General features: G+C 31.4%; 1 protein-coding gene across 3 annotated transcripts in view; it reads right to left on the reverse strand.

The window, feature by feature from the left end:
• Positions 1-21462, reverse strand: part of LOC109594497 (hemicentin-2) — a 300510-nt gene that overhangs the window by 221558 nt on the left and 57490 nt on the right. The window lies entirely within an intron of this gene.

Here is a 21462-nt window from a genome sequence, read left to right on the forward strand (position 1 = left end):
ACGATTATAATTATTGTAATTTCCTAATTAGAACTCTTGATCAGTGATGGCTTTTGTTTTAAATGTAAACATGAAACAATATAAATATTATTATTAAATTGTTTTACATTTACTAATTGAGATGTATGTGTTATAAACATTAATTATTTATACGGTTCATTATCATTTAATTCTGGAACGTTTGTTTTTGTCCAGTATTTATTATTTTTATATGCTATTACATTAAAATTACAATAGATTTATGTTACCATAATTTATAATGAATTTGTACAATAAAATATTTGCTAAATTTGCATAATTCACAAAGCACTAATGTAATTCTGCGGCCATACGATAAATACTCACGTTGTGACGTACCGTTGAATAGGTTACAAAATAAACTGGGTGTCCTAAATTTATTGTTTTGATTGTTAGAAATACAGTATCGAACAAAATTAGAGTGACTAACTTAAATATTAAAAAAAATGTTTATAAACTAAATAATAAAACATTTATTTATGCCGGCTACTTTATTTTTCTTAGTTCATTTATGACCCACACATTTAATAGGGAAGTTATAAGCAAACAGATTCTTATGTTAAAACAAGTGATATTAAACACAATTAAAAGGTTTTGAATTCATCGAATTGTGGAGAATCAAAAACGAGGTGGATAAAACAAAAAACTTCCAGAGCATTAGATCGTCGCATAAAAATGCTTATTAGAAATAATACAAGGATGTCCGCAACTCAGATTTTAAGAGATTTAGGAGAGAAATCAATTAGTTCGATTACAAGGGTAGTGGATGCAGGACTACCAGGAAGACGTCCAGCAAAACATTTTGTCTTTCAAAAAATAAGTCGGGAAGCTCATACGCATCTGAACTGGACAGCTAGATTTTGTCAAAGTTTAATATTTTCGGAAGTGACAGAAAACAGTTCATCGCCCTAAAAGTAGTAGATTTCATCCAAAATATGCTACAACAATTATTAAACATGGAAGTGTCAGTGTTATGGTTTAGTGTTGTTTTTCCCTTTGCAGTATGGGGTTGATTCACAAAATAGAAGGCAAAAAGGATCGTTTTGTGTATCGTAACATATGTGACGCTACCCTGTTGAGAATGGGAATTGTCTTTAAAAATTATATTTCAGCATGATAAGGATCCTAAACTCACTACTGAGCTTATTAAAGAATGGTTTGTTCAACAAAAAATCAATATCTTAAGTGACCAGCTCAATGTCCCGATTTTAATCCAAAAGAAAACTTGTGAGAGATTATGGATAAGAAGATTAGATCAAATCTCACAACAAATAAAGCAAATTTGTTTCAACAAATGAAACAAATTATCAATTGTTAAAATATGTCAATAGTATTTTTTTCAATGTAAGCATAACTAGGAGTGATATGCAGTAGTGGCCACCATTACAGCAATTTATTAAAATTATGAACTTAACTATTACTTAAATTGAATGCCAGTACCTATAATGTTTATTGTTTTGTTTGGTTTGTTATTGTTGTGCCTACTGTGCAACGGTCAATATAATTTTATTCTTTAAAAAATTCCGTACTTTTTTATTTTTCAATGGATAAAATCATAAAGGTTGTTATCTTATGGTCTTTCATAATTCATTGTGAATTTATATCGATTATTTAGTAACATTTTTTTGTTTATTATAATTATTTAATTATTGGTCAAAGTGCAAATATAAGAAAAATTATAATTCAGCATTACCAAGCCGGAGAGAAACAAGAAGCGATGGTAAGAGGCTAAATAAGTCAATCAAATGACTTGTTTAAGATCAGATTCACTGGACCACATAACAGTAGAGACGAGTACTTTTTACTGGCGAGTCTAAATTTAATTTACTAAAAAAATTATGGATCTTCTTATATTAAACATTTTACAGGGACAAAATTCCACAAATGTTTGTTATGCCCACTGTGAAACGTTGATGGCGGTTCAATTATGCTGTGGAGATGTTTCAATACTTTTGGTGTAGGACCCCTTAGATTCATTCATGTACATGGATATATTAAACAACACCTTCCTTCCATATATTGAAGAAATGATGTTCTTAATAAATATGTTTCAACATGAAAACGATCCCAAACGCGAATCCAAAATTGTAACGGATTACTTAAGAGACCAAGAGACCGACGCTTCAACCAATTTAGCACGCCCCGAACAATAAACAATATTTTTTAAATTTACATGGATGTTTTCAAAATAAATCGATTAAAATCGGAAAGATGCCTGCGATAAATTTTCTTTGTAAAGTGAAACGTAATTTCCATAAAGGAGTGGCACCAATCGTCCATTCATAAATATGTAGAATTATTTTTTCCTCTCCAGAATTCATTTAAAAGCACAATTTTCGTTGACAGGCTGCAAAAGTCGCGGTGAGCTCTGAATCTTAAACAGACGCAGCAGCCAGAGAAACCAAATGATGGCGGTACATGGCCGGCCTCGCCTCCGGAATATCAATTAGCGTGGTTATTTTTTTTTTACTTTTTGTTTAAATCCATAACGCGATTATTTTTTCCTCCCGGCAGATTTATTTTGGCGCACTTCTTCGGCGAGAAAACACAACAAGAAAACTTCGGTCCACAATTCACTTGAGGAATACAAACGATTGTTTATCTCCCATGAGTTGTTTCCTGGATGACGTTGTAATTAATCTCGGAGACTTGTTGTGATCCGTGTTTTGTGAGGGGTAATTGTAAGGAACCTTATAAAGGACTCTTTTCGCCACCGCTATAATTAAATCTATTAGGTGGTAATGGAAGTTAAGAACGTTTTGTCGTTGATTGATTCATATTAAAATTAATTAATTGCCATTTATATTGGAATATACAGTCACCAGCGACGTTTAATTGCTGGCAATTTGAATAGTAAAAAATACATGAACTGTGTATCTAAATTTTATCGCAATTTAAATTATAAAATAAATCATCTTTTTCTGCATTGGAAAATTCCCATGAGTCAGTTTTTTAATTTATCACCTTTTAATCGGGGCTAATTTTAATTAAGTCTGTGATTTATTTTCTAAGCGCTTCCAGCATTTTCCATGTTTATGGCAAGTTTTTTTTTTTGGTTGGAGAAGTCCAGATAAATATGATAACGACAATACATTTTTAATTGTCAAAGATGTTTTTTCCTTAGATATAATTTAAGAAAAATCCCAAAAGGAGTCAAAGTAATAACCACTAATTTTAATTTGACCCAAGCGGAAAAAAGAGTTAGTATTTTAATAAATTTAGCATATTTGTCATTTTTGAGATACTTCCGCATTTTTATATTTATGTCTTCCGACCATAAATAGTTACGTAAAACCTCGGAGGAACATTCCTTTTGTGGCCTTTGCAAACGTTTACAAACTCCATCCAACAAATCTTTTCTTTCCTGCTCAGTCTGCGGAGGCAAATACAAAAAAAGTCGTTGCAACTTAACAAGATAATAATGTTGCCGCTGCCGTCCTGAAAATTACGTAACGGCAAACATGGAAAATCCTTTGTCTTAGTAGTTAATAATCGGTAACGAAGTTACTTGAATTTACTTTGACAATGACGTCGCCTCCTTTGCTAATTCCTGAGCTTTTTAGATGGAACTTTCACAGGCATTTATTATGCGGTTTTTATTTAGGGCTTGATTCGTTCGGGTAAGTTTCGGTTTATGTTACTAGAGCACTTTTGCGAATATTGTCATCCGGGGACAGATAAAGTTACAGAACTTTCTAAAGTATAAAGTGGAAATATTTTTGAGATATAGGAAGAGAAAATTATCGTACGGAATGGCTGGATGCATAAAAGATTCAAATAAAATTGTATGTTTTGCTATTCGTAGTAAATCAAATGTGTGTATGTAATTGAAACTGAATTGAGAGTTCGTAGAATACAAATTATTTTATTGCACTAAGGCTAACGACCTCAGCCACATAAGTTCCACAAACAAAATCAATAAAATAGCCTGACTAATAAAAACGAATTTATCCGAATATCCTGAATGGAACATTCAAGCAAATATCCGAATCAAGTGTCAAAAAGATAAATAGTACGAACAAGATCAAGTATTCCTAAAACCTGCGTAATTCCTCCATTCGAACGTTGACACAAAGAAATACTGTTGCGTGGGCCGTCAAAAAACACGATTGATTAGCTCAATTTAGACAAAACATTGTCACACAGCGCTGACAACCCGCAAAAACAAATCCATCCCCATTTGCATTCTGGGCTAATGGCAACAGTTTACCTGTTTCATCCTGCCGTCATTTCCGCTTCTTGTGCCGAAACGCGCAATTCCAACTTCCCCGGGGCCGTATCCAAAACGTTTATTATGTATTGCTTCCGCTTCCGAACATTTAACAAATTTTGATAAACAATCTCGTTCCGACATCATTACCATGTGCCGGCAATTTTTTATTTAGAAACGCCGTCGGAACGGGTTAATGAATCTGCCCGAAACTAAATCTTTTTTGTTATTTCGGCCGACGCGTCGACGTAATAATCAGATCATAAATTGTTTTCGCAAAGATTTTCATTTTTTGCTTTATTCAATTCAGTCTTAATTACTTCGTTACAAAATTTAATTGGTTTCAAAATCATTACCATCCATCAAATCCGCCAATTTGGCAATCTTTTCTTCTGCACCCCCACTCTTAATCGCGACCGAATAGAAACGGTCGGGAGCCAATTAAAAATAGATTTCCGTATAATTAACCGACTTAATTTATGCAGCTCGGGAAAGTTTATCAATTAAGAAAACAGGAAGAAACCGGATCGAATGTGTGGAAAGATTCGTTTGGTCGTAATGATTAATGGCATTGAAAACCCTTTTAATTTTAATGACGATCCCCCACCGTTTCGGTTACTGTAATCGTCGCAGGGCCAGTGTTGCCAACGACAAGATTGACGACTTATTTTCTGTGACGCCATTTCCTTTCAGTAATGTTTTACCGCAAAAACCAAGAAATTCGACGATGTCGGAGTGCTCTCTGACAACCCGATCGAAAACAAATCGTGTCACGTCCAATTAAGATTCCAATTGTGTGACGTGCAAAAACTTTTAACTCTATTACAGTAGTACAAACACACCCGAATCACGTCGCTTTATTTATCCCAACTGAAAAGGTCAAGGCAAGATGGTTTTTACCCAAAAGCAAATATTAGGTCAGGCAAAAATGGGTCATCGATAAGTTCAATTTTTCTTATGTTCATTTTCAGCCAAAAAAATTCTAGGAGGCGAATTTGTATGGATCAACTGATCTGGCAAAAAAATTAATATTCATTAAGTTCATTGAAATTTTACAAGATATTTACATAATACCTGTTGCAAAAAGGCTGAACAAATCAAAATTTATAATATATAATACTCGTACAACTTAGAAAATTAATTTGAAATCAGTAGTCTAACATTTGACGTTTAACTATTTACTAACTGTAAAACTTTAAAGGACCTTTATATTAATAGTTTTATTTAGTTGCAGATTGCTTACAAGTAGTTAAAGGAGAAAGTTTAAAGAACTTTACATCGAAGAAGAAGTTTCAAATGTTCCTGTTGTCTTATTGTCAGTAATAGGCCCTATACATTAACAATTCCAATTTAATTTAAAACTTTTGTCTCAAAGAGGTTACTTTTCACACGAAGGCTAAATACATTGTACTACACATAAATGTGAAGGACTATTTAAAACTACATATTTTACTGTCAATAACTTAACAAGTTATTGCATTTATAAGTTGGTTCACGGTTTAATAGCGTACTTCGAAATCCTCTCCACGTTTAGTAAAAGCAATAATGTTGAATACCATTTGACACTTATTTCCAAACCACCGAATGAAATATGTAATTTAATTTAATATTCAGTTGGTTGTAAATGTAAAATGAAAAGTTTTATTTAATATTATATAATATTTATTTATTAATCATATAACAATACAATTGCGGATTAGGTTTCTAAGAAAAAATACCCTATTTTACATTGCATTTCAATCGAAGTGCTTAACTCAATTGTTTCGAGGTCTCTGATCGTCTGGAAAGGTTATTCAACTTTCTTCATATCATATTCCACACATGTTCAATTGAAAAGTTGACAGAACGGGGTGACCAATGGCCCCTTATCTTGCATCTCAGACATCTTTAACGTAAGATATTACTACGGACCTTTGCAAATTCTGGTACACACAGGTGAACATCCACAGTGCCTTGTATAAACCCAAAGAGTAAACTGTTTCTATAAGAGATAGCTCCCAAATCACTCCTAGTATGAAGTATTAATTTTGCCTTTCTGTAGTACCTCTTGGTCGTCCAGAGACTCTGGCGACACTCGACGACAGTAGACACAGACCGACACTTCATTCTTTTATTCCTTAAGTCTGATAATTTGTCCCTGTTCAAAGGAGAGCTAATTGACGAAGTCCCCGGCGTCTTCTTACTAGGGACATTAATGGATGATCACTTTGACTGTATAATACTAACTAAACCGCAATATTAAACCAAACAGCAATTTCCAATATAATTTCCTTCTTTCAAGTTTAAATTTTTAATATTAAACTATTTACAATCAGGTACAAATATCACTACCAGTTTTATTAATATACAGTATTGGTTATTTTAATATTTTAGCCATAACTCTTTTATTTAATGTAAACTGTTAAAATAATATTAATTTACGATTGTTTTATGCGGTATTATAAAAACTATTATATTTTTATTCTATAAAATGTTACATATATTTTTCTGAATGGAGCAGAAGCAGTAAATGCAGCAACTTTAATTTTGAAAGTGATTTTTAACGATTAAATGTTATTTAATTTAATATTAACACTTTGTATAATATCCGACTCATTTTTTAAATATACAAGTCTATATTTCCTTCAAAGTTCTTGAATCATTATGATGAATTCATTTAAATTTGATGATAATCGTGACCCTCCATGTTTTATATAGAATTAATATATGGAGATTGGGACAGATGAGACAAAACATAGATACTTTAGTTTTTTAAACAATCCTTATAATTTTGGATTTGTGTTTGGGATCGTCTTGTAGGTTTCGAGGTCAAACAAATCTCCATCCACTAATCTTCTCACAGACCTTAAACTAATTTTAGAAAGTCTCTTCTTCTTCCAGGTTGACTTTAGTTTCTGACGATAAGATTGTTTTTGATACTCGAATTATCCAGTTATCTATTTTCTTTCAAGTTTTTAGAATATTCGAATTTTCATAGCTACCATTAACCAGTCTCTCTAAACTTTTTGATAATAAGGGAAACGACTGACATGTATGTTTCTTTCGGTCTCAGTAACAATAAATTATAATAATCAAGTGTCCTCTAGTAAATAATCTATTTAAATTCAACGAGAGCAATGAAAGACCATGAAAATAAATAGTTGCTAAAATTTTATCCATTGAAAAATAAAAAATAACCAATGTTTTAAAGAGATTGAACAGAAAAAGAGACATAAACAGAATATTGTAGACCATCAAAAAAAAGAGCCTAATGCAAGTAAAATGCACATTTAAGATGGAAACTAAATTATACACCCCCGATATTGGAATTTATTATGCCACACATGTCCCCACTAATCGTCTTTTTGCTCTGAAACGTTTTAAAATTCAAGTGCTCTACTTGAAACAAATGAATCGAAAAAAGCGAGGCCGCCGTCAATTCTTTGTCAATTCCTACTGTTTTAATGAGAAAGGAATGCTCGAGTTAAAATATGAATAATACATGTAATATATTGATTTTATGATTAACTGGTACACGGCAAATGTCATCCGCCTCCACTTTGCCAAGCCAATCACGAATCCGCAATTCCTATCGGGAGAGAGTCAAATGGGGACCACAAAAGTGCTGACAACGTGAATTTTTAAAATTCCAAATGAGTGCACCTTACTGTAATAGATGTCAAACTCGATGGTTAAAAATCGTGCAGCTTAATTATAGTTTTAGAATGACAAACATTGATTTTACCTAGTTGTTAAATACAAACAACTTCGGCCGACATAAACAAAAGATACTAATCGAAATACAATTTTCCTTAATTAAACTGCGATTCAATTCGATAATTCGATGTGTAATTAGAACACGACAAAAGCTTTCTTTTTACAAGCGATAAGCTTGTTGAAAAGTGGATAATAACATTGTGTTCTCGCTTGACGAGTTTATTCAATTAATTTTCAACTACACGTTTGCACGATTAAAAAGAAACGTAATGTAAAATACTGACGTCCAGACATTTATAGACGCAAATAGAATTGCGCTCCTTTAAGCTTGAGAAGATCCAATTTATTTAATTTGCACAGTTTAAAAATTAATTTTTTAATAAAAATATATTTCAAGATTAAGATATATTTTGTTGGTGAAATTTGTCATATAGAAAAGAAGATATATTACTGCTGTGTTTTGTGGGAAAGCGCATAGTTCATTTTAGAGCTCGTTTTCAACAGACTTAAAGACAATAAGTTTATATTACTGAAAGCAGGTCAGGCTGGAATATGTGCTCAATTTAAATAAAATTTATAGCATCATTAAATTCATGAAATCCTAGATACTTAGACAATGTTCTCTTTATAAAAATTAGTTACTTGAATTTGAAAATTTGTTGCATGTCAAAAATTTCAGTCCAATAATCATTCGTGATCCTAGCAGAACTAAAAATGGAAAAAAGCCTTTATCGATACAGTATTGCGCGTTATAAATCTGGCACACGTACAAAGGCACATATTTCTTACTTTCACCTTAAGTAGTTTTTTATATGGACTCTGATGAGATCGAAAAAAGAAAAAGGGCTTTATACCACATGAGTGAAAGACACTTTCACGCTAAAATAGATGCTTTATGTGACAGAAAGAGTGATCTCTGACGATATAAATTACAACTTATCTCGAATACTCAGCTTTGACCTCGCACTTTCCCGTAATTTATGATTCATCAATTTATTTATTTAAGCCGGAACATTTCCGTTTTCAGCTAGGTATTCAGCTCTACAGTGTATTTTAGAATTTGTACATCTCCTTGTTTATATTTTCACTTCAGGAGGCGACTGCAATTATAATTGAAGAACACATAAAACAGATCTTATGTTGACCCAACATTTACAAGAAACATCATTTGCAACACTCCAGCCTGTATAAATAAATTAATTAGGCGAAATTATACTGGTGTAAATCCCCATTGCTAAAGTTAAAAGGAGTAGAATGTTCATATCCTTAACTAACGAGCTGCATATAAATTAAATTACCCTTAAATAAGCGGCGTTTTGAGGTTTTAGGAGATTATAAGGGGTGTCACGTATATAGCATGATTTGGAATTATTATATTTTGCACGGATATAAGTCTTGGGCATTTCTGTTTTTGCCAGCACATTCTGATATGACCGTTTTTAGTTAATTTGTTTTAGCGATTTAATTTACTTTGTGTATTAATTTTATTTAATATTCATTATGACACGATCAAAGTAAATGTTCCTTTCTATTTTCTTTTAAAGGGCTCATCAAAAAGACACAGAGAATTCAGCAGTAGCAATAATAATATGAATATAAATTCATATTATTATTATATTTTAAAAATTGTGAGTAACAGCTTATTTTAATATTCGAAAGAGTACATATAAAAATTGCAAATTCATAGTATGTATAATGATTAAAATGCCATTTATAAAACATCCAGTTAAACTTAAAATGCCAAGAGAATATTAATATATTTCTATCAGTGAGTGCGTGAATATCACGTGTGACATTTCCGTTTTAAAGGGCGCATAAAATCGTGGTACAAATCCCATAAATCAAGTATTATCTCGATAACGCGACTTTTAAAAATTTACTACTGATGCACCGCTGAATGGGACCAATAAAATTTTTACACATTATCGGTTGTGTCTGCAATAGAAATAAACTTTAATTGGGTAATTTATAAGGCTGATCCTATTAAGTGAACGTTTTCCTCCGTTTTTAGCATTTTTAGTGGGCACAATATATCACATTCAACCCGGAAAAAAAAACGAAAAAAATTATTCTAATAACTTATTCCGAGCGAGTGCCCTTAAATTGAACCACAGTTTTACTTTTCTCCGGAAGGTGGTTTATGCTTTTTATGTATATTACATATTGTAAAGTAGGTCGTATTTTTCACTTTTATCCTATTTACATCCCCATGTATGGGATTTTCTTTATTTACACTTGATTTGATAATAAAGATTCATAATCCATAATACAGACACCTCATTTCCATAACATCAACAGGCAGATTTATGGCACAAACGAATTTTAATCGAAATAATGTATATGACTATTCCTAAAAGCATCAGATAAATAGTTTAAGAAAATCTGAGCAATGCATGTAAAATAATTTTATTCATGCCCTCTCTTCGCAGTATATCATTCACAGACTACCGTTAAATTCAAAATATTACGAAATCCTTTAATGCATTTGGAAACAGAAACTTGGCTGACTTTCTTTTCTTAATCTTTCTTATTTTATAAAATAGATTTCCTCGTCCGGAATCTGCTCATGTAGTTAGTTATAAATTCACTTGTAAAGCACCTTATAAATAACTTTATGCAGGAATGTAATAGCCGAAAAACCTTTATGGAGCATTCAAGTCGAATATAGGATTATATTAATATAAATCTCATCTTCAATTTTATTGCAATTCGCTAAAGCTAAGTAATCCGTTGGATGCGACCAATTTAATATTTAAGGGCTTCTCTCTATAAAGTATAATGTACGTAAGTTCATATACGAATAAATTAAATTCTTAAATATTCTGTGTGACGAATAATATTTATAACAAGACAATTGGATCGTTAGAATCATTCTCATTTCCGCCATGTAATCTAAACTGCAATAACGTTAGATAGAATTCAACAAACGTAACCAGAATTAACCTTATTAGCATTTAAATAAGCAGTTTTCTCCTACGATGCTTCGCACTCCTTGTATATACATAAAACATAAATTCGGGCCTGAATTAAATGTTGCACAGCCAACCATCCCTATTTATGGAAGGACTGCCTTATTTCAGATGTGCATCTTAAAGCTTGAAGGCAGTCGCAATAAAACGTCTGTACTGGAGCAAAGATGTATATATTTTTTCATTTATCATTTTATAATGTTTGACTTTTTAAAATTTAATTAAAATATGTATTTGCGAAAACCGAGTGGTGAAAGTGCTCAAGAAATTCTTGTGGGAATTTTTAATGAAACCTCCAATATACAACCAAAAAGCAAGACGAAAGAATGCGAGGCTTAAATTCATACAACAGATAGTGGAGCAACCCAAATGGAGCGAGGAAAAACTCGAGCCAACTTTGTAACTCCTCGTGTTGAGTAGACGTAAGATTATATTATGATATATTATTCGTAATTAAGGGGGGACAAGATTTTTACCAGCTTAGGCTCTTGTTGATTTATTTTTAAAACTAAGTCATGGGCTTTTCAACAGTGTAATTTCGTCGTATGTCTAACAATTACTCTAGAATTAAAGATGACAATTTCAACATCTGACAAAAATTGGTGACTTAAACAATTGTATAAAATTAAATTGTCCCTTATGGTTATTTTATTCCTTTTGCAGATTGAAAACTCATTTTAAATCCTGTTTAAAGCTTATTGTTTACTTAAAAAGTTCACACCCATAAAATTATTATATTTTAAGCTCGCTGACATTTTTATATTCACGAATTACATTATCCAAACAGAAGAAGTAATAAAATCTGGCGGCATTAAGAACATTATATATTGTTGCATCATCCTCGGTCCACTTCGACTAAAAGCATTTCAGCCTTCGATCTCAAATAAATACCGAAAACTGGTTAAATGGAATAATTATAGACAGTGCGAATTTGTCCCCCTCACGAAGTGTCCTATCCGCAAAATGGGGATTTATTCTGGCTCAACTAACTTCGGACTCGGAGATTTTGTATTCTGAAATACCTTTCCGATACATTGTGAGCTGTTAATGCGATAAATGCGGCCATATGCAAAGTTATTGTTAGTCGTTGTCAACAATTGCCAGACTTTTACAGTGATTAACTTTCACAGGATCGCTTTTACGGACCCCTTACATTCACTCTATTTTATGTGAAGTCGTGGTAATTTTTTTCTTTGCGTATCGACGAGACTTTTAAGTAGTACATGTATTCGCTCTACCTTGGGATATATTAATGTGTTTGGTTGTTACGACGTCAATACATCACTGGGTTTTACTCCAGTAAATCAAGTACAAATTACAAGTTGCTATAAAGAGATATATAATTGACATAGATATTAAAAATTTAGTCTCAGTTTTGACTTAAATAAATATTGAACCTCTTATGTAAATTCCTCTAGGAGCTGATTAATTCCATTAGAGAACATCAATGTAAATAGCAAGAAACTCATTGAGAGCAGAATATAAATTATTCCATAAAATGTTCTATACCTAATTTGTCACAGCACCGAGCCTTTTGTTTTACAATTTCCTCTAAAAAGCTGAATAGCGACGCTGAGCTCAACATTCCTAAAACTGGAATAATTTATAGGACTGTTTTATAAAAAAGGACGCTTTGACTTAAAACTAGGATCGTGTGCTATGCGACTTCCGAACGTTGTGACTGGCAAAAAGTATGACTAACGAATTTCTAAATAAAAACCGTAAGGAAATAAATCAGTGTTTAAAATTTCCAATGTCTTTCGTTACGGGATCCATACTGCAGCATAATAATCGAAGATGTCACCCCATTTTAGTGGAATTTATTTCCTAAAACTTTTTAAAAATTGCATTTGTGTCATACATTTTTAAAATTTTCAATATAACTGATACATATAACTCATATACACAAAACAAAAATTAAAAACAGTTAGATATTTGCCAGCAGTAACTTTGAATATGAATTTGAAATTATGATAATTTAGAAATTTAGTTATTTGGAAATTAGTGAATTTAAAAATTTAATAATGTAATAATATAGGTGTTTGAGAATTTGAGATTTTGAAAGGTGGAAAATTTAAGAATTTGATAAATTAAATTTTCAAAATTTGAAAAAGGCAAATTTTAAAAACGTAAAAATTTGAAAATATTGAAGAATTTGTGAATTCATAATTTGAGTAGTTAATTAAATATAAGTTAGATATTTGAATTTTGAAAAATTGTTAATTGGTAGGAATTTGAAAGTTTTGACAATTTAGAATTTTGGAAATTTCATAATTTAAAAATTTTGCAGTTTGAAATTTTGATAATTTAGGTGTCTGAATTTTGGAAATTTGAGAATTGATAAATTTAACAGTTTGATAATTTAGAGTTTTGAAAATTTAAGAAATTGAGAATTTGATATTAAGTGTCTGAATTTTGGAAATTTTAATATTTTAGGTACCTGAACTTTGGAAATTTGAAAATATAATAATTTGGTATTTTAGGTTTAAAAATTTGAGATTTGAAAAGTTAAGAATTTGATAATTTGAATTTTGGAATTTAAAATATTGAAAATTTTGGAAATTTGAGAATTTTAGTATAGGAATTTTGAATATTTAGGGATTTGAATTTTGGAAATTTGAAAATTTAACAATTTAGTAATTTGGGTTTGAACATTTGAATTTTTAGAAATTTGAGATTTAAAAAGATCATTTAATTTTGGAATATAGTGTATTTGAAATGTTGGAAATTTGAGAATTGATTGAATATTTTATAATTTGATAATTTAGGCTTTTGAGAATTTCATAATTCAGGTGTCTGAATTTTGGACATTTTACAATTTAATAAATTGGGGGCATGAAAATTTGATAATTTAAAATTTTAAGAATTTAAAAAATTGATAATGTGAATTTTGGAAATTTAATAATTTGAGATTTGAGGATTTGAAATTTTAAGATTAAATTCCTTTAAATACTTGTAATTTTGTGAATTTAATAATTATGGGGATTTGAGAATTTATGTTTGTAACCCCCATTTCAAAGTCATCATTAGTATATCAGTTAACAATTTGTTATTAGTTATGATCAGCAGAATAGGATACTTTATAACAGTAGAATAGAAATATTTAAATAAAATTGACTATTTAAATAATATTGATATTCAAAACAATTATTGAAAAGTTTAGTTGCAAATATTTAATTAAATTGTTGTTGAGTATCAATTTAAACATGAATTCGGTATATATGCATAGTTTACATCATTTAGTTGAATTTTCAATTAAATTAAATATTTTAATTAAAACATTACACAGTCAGCGTTACTTTTTCGGAATGCTGGTATTCGTAAATCAGAAAACTTCCGCGGTTGTCATGTCTACTACAGCAAGTACTAACTGTCACATGGAGTTTTAATAAAAATTTCTTTGTGTCACGATAAATTTCACGTCAGAGCCAACTTAGTCAGGAATAGTTTGGTTCTGTAATATGCACTACATTAATAACACTCTTGTGACACACTGCGGTTTAGTTTAAGACAAGCAGTTTTTTGTTAGTAAGTAATAAACGGATTATATTCGTGAAATGTAATAACAGCTAAACATTATAACTTGATTTCTATCATAAAATAAATGTTACACATTATTTACCGCATTATACCCTTGAACCTAATAATAATTTATATGAAAAAAAATAAAGAATAATGTTACACAAATTTGTTTAAATTATGTGTGCTTGTACACGAAATCCAATTGTATTTTTTATAAAGTTGAAGTTTTTTCTATGAATTTGTATCTCTTGTGAAATGCCAAAACCTTCTGCTTACTCCCACAATCACCCTTCTATTAAATGGTTTCGTTGGTTTGTACCGACCATCCACTGACGGAGAAAACGTTAATATTACTACCACGTAGTACAATGCCCCGTCCGGAATAATGTATATATATGGCGACGCGGCCGCAACATTATGTACATAAAGGGTGGTGGCGCGCAACCAAAAATAAAATTTGACAGCGAGTGAAGTGGAAGCCTACGCGCATTCAGTAACGGCGTTTACATTTTCTAGCGAAATTAATCGTTGAATAAGAAATATTCAGTCGTTGTTTAGCTCACGTCAGTTGTTTTCTAGATTTATATTTGCGAAAGCTTTGCTGTCCATTTATTCTTGACGCCGTGTTTGCCGAAGATAAACATCCTGGTTCAAATATAATTTCAGTGCGAGATGTTATTGCTGTAATTTTTATTTTTTACAAATCGTCGTCTTATTTAAAAGGTGACAGAAATAATTGCTCTACAAAAGAGAAGAAAGAGACGTCAAAAATTATATATTTAAATTAATTTAAATATCCCAATTCAATTTGAACTAATCGCATATCAAATGTTCAAAGAGTTAAATTGAAGGGTCCTTACAACCACCTTTAATCACACCTCTCTTGTATAAAATAAATAGATCCGCTTTTTAGATTAATCTCCATTTTACTCATGAATATCATTAAACAAAATTAAATTCACCCTCGAAATTTAACTTGGTCCCCAAAGACGTTCTGTCGAAAGTTTTTAGAGCTCACGGATATGTTCTTTGGAACAATTAGTCTAGGCGGCTTATCTACCTTTAATTAATTCGTTAAGATAAACGTACATGCGACACACGTCTGCAGGTTGTTTATAGATACTAATCACCTCCATTGCTCCTTTAGATGACTTTCAAAATTACACTGAAGTCTAGTTAAAATAAAATATTGTATGTTAAACCTATTTCTGGCGCATTCGCCATTTTTATACATTTTTTGCCAAAATACGTTTTCCTAAAGGTTTCATAAATATTAAATTACGGCTTATGTTTCCTTAAAAATGCTACCGCCTCCATCGGTTTCACATGAAAAGCTTATTGGTTTGAATAGGACCGCTGCTTATTGAATAAAACTCAACATTGTTTCAAAATCGCGAGCGCCGAGTAGAAATTGAAATGACATGCTTTATTAAAGGGCTTTTCCTAGAAAAATTGTATGCCAGACTCAAGAACATTTTCGTTAGACTTATAATTCCGCCTCCATATATCGTTTACCTCCATTTCCGGGAAATATTCATTTTCTATTCGGCACACCGGCGAAACAGCCTCACATAATTTATTCAAGTGAAACTTAAGGATTTCACATTGACTTAGGACCTGCACAATGTACGGGATAAGATTTAAGACGCGGCATTCGAAACGAGCGTTGTATTGCCAACCGTATATATATATGTGGGTATAAATAAAATATCAAGTGATAGTGGTAGGTAGTTTTAAAATCTGCAGAAGCGAACCACTCATTTATCGGCTTTAAAATTTATTTAACGGTGTGATGCACTTTTACGTTTTCCCGTTTAACCTCGGAATGAGTGTTTCAGGTTTTATTTGTGCAGTCACAAAATTAAATGCATCTATGTGGTTAAATTATTTAAGCCTTAATTATCGATCACAAATTGTTTATGTACGGCAAATTATATCCTTGCAAATTGTTAAAATGCAACATTATTTTATGAATCCTAAAAATATTCATTGTTGTATTCATATTTAAGTAGGTTTTTAACATAACATTTACTTTACACAAATCGATTTTTAGATAAAAAGTGTTATAAGAATATACAAATGCTGGGGTGCGTTTTACATTATCATCTTCTTTTATTATATTGCGGGATAAAACTTTATGAAACTTTCTTTATAAGACGTTTAACTTGATTAATCGCTTTCATAAAACCTAAATCTATAAATAGATTTATATTTAGTGAAAAAATTGTGTAACCCACAAAAAGCTTGCAATATTTATTATTAATATTTTATATTTTTAATATTGTGAGAGTAGTTTTTTGTGTTGTTGCATATTTTAAATTAAAATTGTGGAGAAAATCTATAACCTTTTGATTGACCCTCCATATAGGAAAGCAATTTGCATACTTTAAAAATAATTTCCGGAATCAATGGCGACTGTAGATTCTTTTTAAAGCATCTTTATAAAGTTTTCTAAACTCCCGTTTACCATTTGCATGAACGGTTGAACGGATGTTCGCGTAGTTATTAAGAGAGACGTTTCTTTGCTCCATTTTTCTGATTAACTAAGGGAGCATCATTAAACATTAATATAATTAGTTGTGAAAAAGTACTCGTAAAAAGCAACGTAATGGTTGTTTTGTCCTTTTGTTTTTGCTTTATCAATTTTAACATCTGAATAATAAAACACGGGAGATATTCAAAACAGCGTTTCGGGTTGGAAAAAAAAAGGGTACACAACTTATGTCAATTTGAATGTATCTCGCACGGTCCTCGAACAAGCAGATTGCGTCTAAAATGTGAGCAGCATTAACATTCCGACGGGCATATCTGCAATCTAAAACATGATGTTCCATCGCCTGCCACCTTCTCACTCACAGTTCTCCTAACTCATCCGAGAAGAACGCCGTTAATAAGGCAAGGTTCATCAGGCGTGGCGCGTGAGTACTTTAAATGAAATTAAAAGTAAACAGCGTATACAATGATTTCCCTTGCGACACATTACCTCTCATCTGTATCCTCCGAGGCGGCGGGGTTTATTTAGCGAACATTTTTAAAGGAAATATATCCGCATTCCGTCAAAGAAATTTTCATCTTTTTAAAAGTTGTTTGCCTAATTCGCAATCTCGCAACGCCTCGGATTCGCTTATCTAGCGGTTCATTTCTTTCGCGTCCGTTATTAATATGCTAAATTACAACTTAAACGCGACCGAGACTTTGTGTAAACTGTTTTTGTGGCTTAACAATTTAATCTGTGCAAGTGTATATTTTGTCGGGATGTAATGAGGGAAAATAATTATTTATCTCGTCGCACTACTTCATAATAATCACTTTTATTTGCGACGTCGGCCAATTTTAAATCTCAAATTTATCCGAATTACATTTTCGTTTGTCTATTTTCATTGTTCGTACAATGTATTTCAATAGGCGAGTCCTTATCACGGGATCGTTAATTTTAAAGGATTTATTTTTACGAAAACAGCTGTTCTAGCTGTGTACAACACAACACAAGATTAGTTTGAATGAACGAACACTTTGTATGTCGGCAACTGTTCCGTGAAACTATCGTGCTTTCATTTGATTGCATCTAATTAAGTGAACTTCTAATTTAATTAGCGCCTACATGGCACTGTTTTTAATATTAGATATTTATAATATTTAGCTAGTTAACTTTATGTTGATATAAAGTAGAAAAAATAAAAGTAATTGGGTCATAATCTAGTTCCGCTTTGAAAATTATAGTAAGCACATTGAAATAGGAAATAAATATCTTATCAATTGGTTTTTCCCCAATACATAATTGCAATTCTAACGATTCACGTAACAGAAATGAAATAGAATTCAATAAAACTTGCTGTTCAGATTGTATCAGTACCGGGATTTCACTTATTTCCTATTGTGAAGTTTATGTCCAATACATGATTTACAATTTGAAATCGATTTCAAAACTAGGATTTTATATATGTGACTTGTAATACACTACTATTTTATTGTTGTCACGGACTCCGTTTAACGCCGAGACATTTATGATGCGTTATATTGAAATCTGCCAACATACAACTTATATTTTGAATGCATTTACGCCACAAACATTTAAACGTAAAATATGCACATTTATTATTCAGCTTAAATTTAAATAATTCCATTTCAATAATTTTTTATGTGTAATGTATTTAAACAAGTTACATAGTTACATACTAAACAGATTAACTTAATTCATTTGTAGCTGACAGTTATGATGAAGTGTCGTTAAATTTGTAGTCGGAACGTGTTTTTATTTAGTTCCTCTTTAACGAAACAAACATTAGGACCAATACTTAAAAAAGCAAAATTCCATATCTGAGTATAATACCCTTGTCATAATAAATCATTGCAGGTCCTCCGATCCATAATTGAAATGAAAGCCGTGACGCGGAATCGCTTTAGCAAGTTTTAAATCAAAGTCGAAAAATAAATAAATTCCCAGTGCTTTAAAGGACCGGGGCACTTTGTCTTCAAGATAGTCCGGGTACTGAGGGTTTTCCTAAGAATTATATGAATTGAGGCGTTACACCACAACGCTCTTAAATGTCCCGCCATGCATAAGTCCCCATTTGAAATGTGATTACATTTAATACCTCCGAATATTTCTGCCTTCCAGTATTGATTCTGAATCATTGACGAGGAAACTGTGCAATGTAAAACTAGAATCAATTTACAGGATTTGGATTTATCATTTTCCATTTTAGTGGACTATCTAGTTATTCCATTAACTGCGATTTTTTTCTCCTCGTACCATTACTGTACTTTACTGTATATTCGCACAGTCTAAATAATCGTAATATAGTTCTCCTGAACCTTGCAATTCGCAGGTGATGCGATAATTTCTGCATTTGGGTCAGGGACAATACATTAAAACAAGTATCTATAATTTATACATACGGGAAACTAATGCGGCACTAATATTGGAGTGCATTTTAGATACAATACATATAGATATTGCTGTTACACACCCATTAATTAATGGACGATAAAAATAAAAATAAAACCAACAGTACTTTGATAATTTGGTAGTATTCCAACAGAAAATATTTCACAAGTAACACATTTAAGTAAAATTTGCACTTAAGTTTCCAGAAACAAGCAGTGAAATTTGCAAGGAGCAAAACTAAAATAAAAAGTAATTTCAATTAAGGGAAGGTAAAGTTTTTAATAAGGTATATAATGCTCAGCAACTCGTTAGTGGAGTTGTGTAACATGTTTAAATAGATCATGTTCAGACTTTAAAAGTTTCTTTACTCGCGTAGAATTCAACTGTGTACCTTCAATTGACGGAACCAAGTCTTCGTATAGTTTTACAGATGTCCAATAAAGTGTAAGATAATATTTATCAAATATTATTCTCTTAAAGTTTTAATTGGTTGCTGCCAATTTAACTGGATATTTGCCGTTATTTGCGGGATTAATGAGGTTTGTAGAAAATTTTAATAACATATTTCTTAAATTACAACCATTAGGGTTTATTTACCGAAAATCTCTAAAGAAAGTTACTTTGGGGATTAGGCAGGGTTGTTATAAATTCTTGTGAATACTTAATTTTGTATTTCATTTGATCTTGTTGAGATAATTATAATATATAAAATACCTGAAATTCCTCAAGGCGACGCCAGATATGATGGATCAAATAACTGACATGTTGGGTAGCTTATCTAAATAAAGACGTGGCGAATTGGATTAAAGGCCACATGGATCTCGAATATTAATTAAATCAACATCCAAGATTCGTGCATAATCTCGAATATTCCTTGAGAACCCTTAGGGGAGAAGGACATTCTGAATATTTACCTTACAAATTAAATACAAATTTTCGCTGTTTGTTTAATTAAAATGAACTTGTAAATTGTTTTCTTTGCGGAAATTTAGCAATTTAGATTTTCGGAGAGGAACGACCAAAACTTTAGAGCAACGACAAACTGCGCTTGTTTATAAATATAGTTTCGGAATTTCAAACAAATAGATAGAGTTGGGTGGAACTGTTGCGAGTTTCTCGTACAAAATGCCATTAAACTGAGATCCGCTAAAATTGTTAAACTTAAATAAAATGGCCATTCAATTATTGGCTTGATGTTTTCCTTAAGACTGATGGAATATTGAATTCCAGTCAACTTTTATATTGCAAGTTGTTTTGCGATTTTGCCCTGCAGCATTTCTTCTCCTTCTTCATGTAATTTGTTTTGGTGCACTGAACTCTTTCTTTAATCAACGTGGAGTTAATGTAATAATCATATATATGTTAAATTTGACCGTTTTAATAAAAAGTTAACGGATCACACCATGGGTGCAATTATTTTCCCTGAGGCATTTCCTACGTAATACACATTGAAAGTTTCAAACTTGTATATAGCAAAGTTTGAAGCAGGAATACATGTAATATAAAATACGTATAACTTATGTCACTGCTTTGTAAACTTGTTTATTTTGAAGTCGCAACACGATAATTAGTTAAAACTTTAAACATCTACTCATGTCTGGCAGTATATTTTTGTTTAACCTTGTCAAGATTTTCATTATTTTAAGTACAAACTACGGCAAAGAGTCAAAATTAGTTTCGCAGTTGCACTACACTTGATAAGTAATACAAACGGAAAACTTATTACTGGATAGACTTACTTTTTTATTCTATTATACGACTAACCGAATTGACTTTGAGGTGGTTACATTTTCACATCAAAACTTAATGACCACACAGAAACTATCCTCATTAATAAATGGAGCAAGAAATAGAATCCTAAGCAGAAGCAGAAGAATTATAATTTACAACTCCACATATTTTTGCGTGACCGGAACCCTTGTTTTTAATCTGATTAAGTTGAATGAAAATATGTTAGAAAATAAATCTCATCTTCACAAATAACTTAATCTCTTGTGTCCTTTAGGCTAATCAACAATTAGTGGCCCGCAATATGCTGGAGCATCAGGTCCTGTTTTTGCTTTCGAGTTGAAACGTTTTCTAATTATTTGCTTCGCTTGTATACACATCTCTTGTGAGCAATATATGTAAATTTTGTATTCACGTAAGGCCAGAAGGTC

The sequence above is a fragment of the Aethina tumida genome, chromosome 1 (genome assembly GCF_024364675.1).
Source record: "Aethina tumida isolate Nest 87 chromosome 1, icAetTumi1.1, whole genome shotgun sequence".
NCBI classification, from domain to species: domain Eukaryota; kingdom Metazoa; phylum Arthropoda; class Insecta; order Coleoptera; family Nitidulidae; genus Aethina; species Aethina tumida.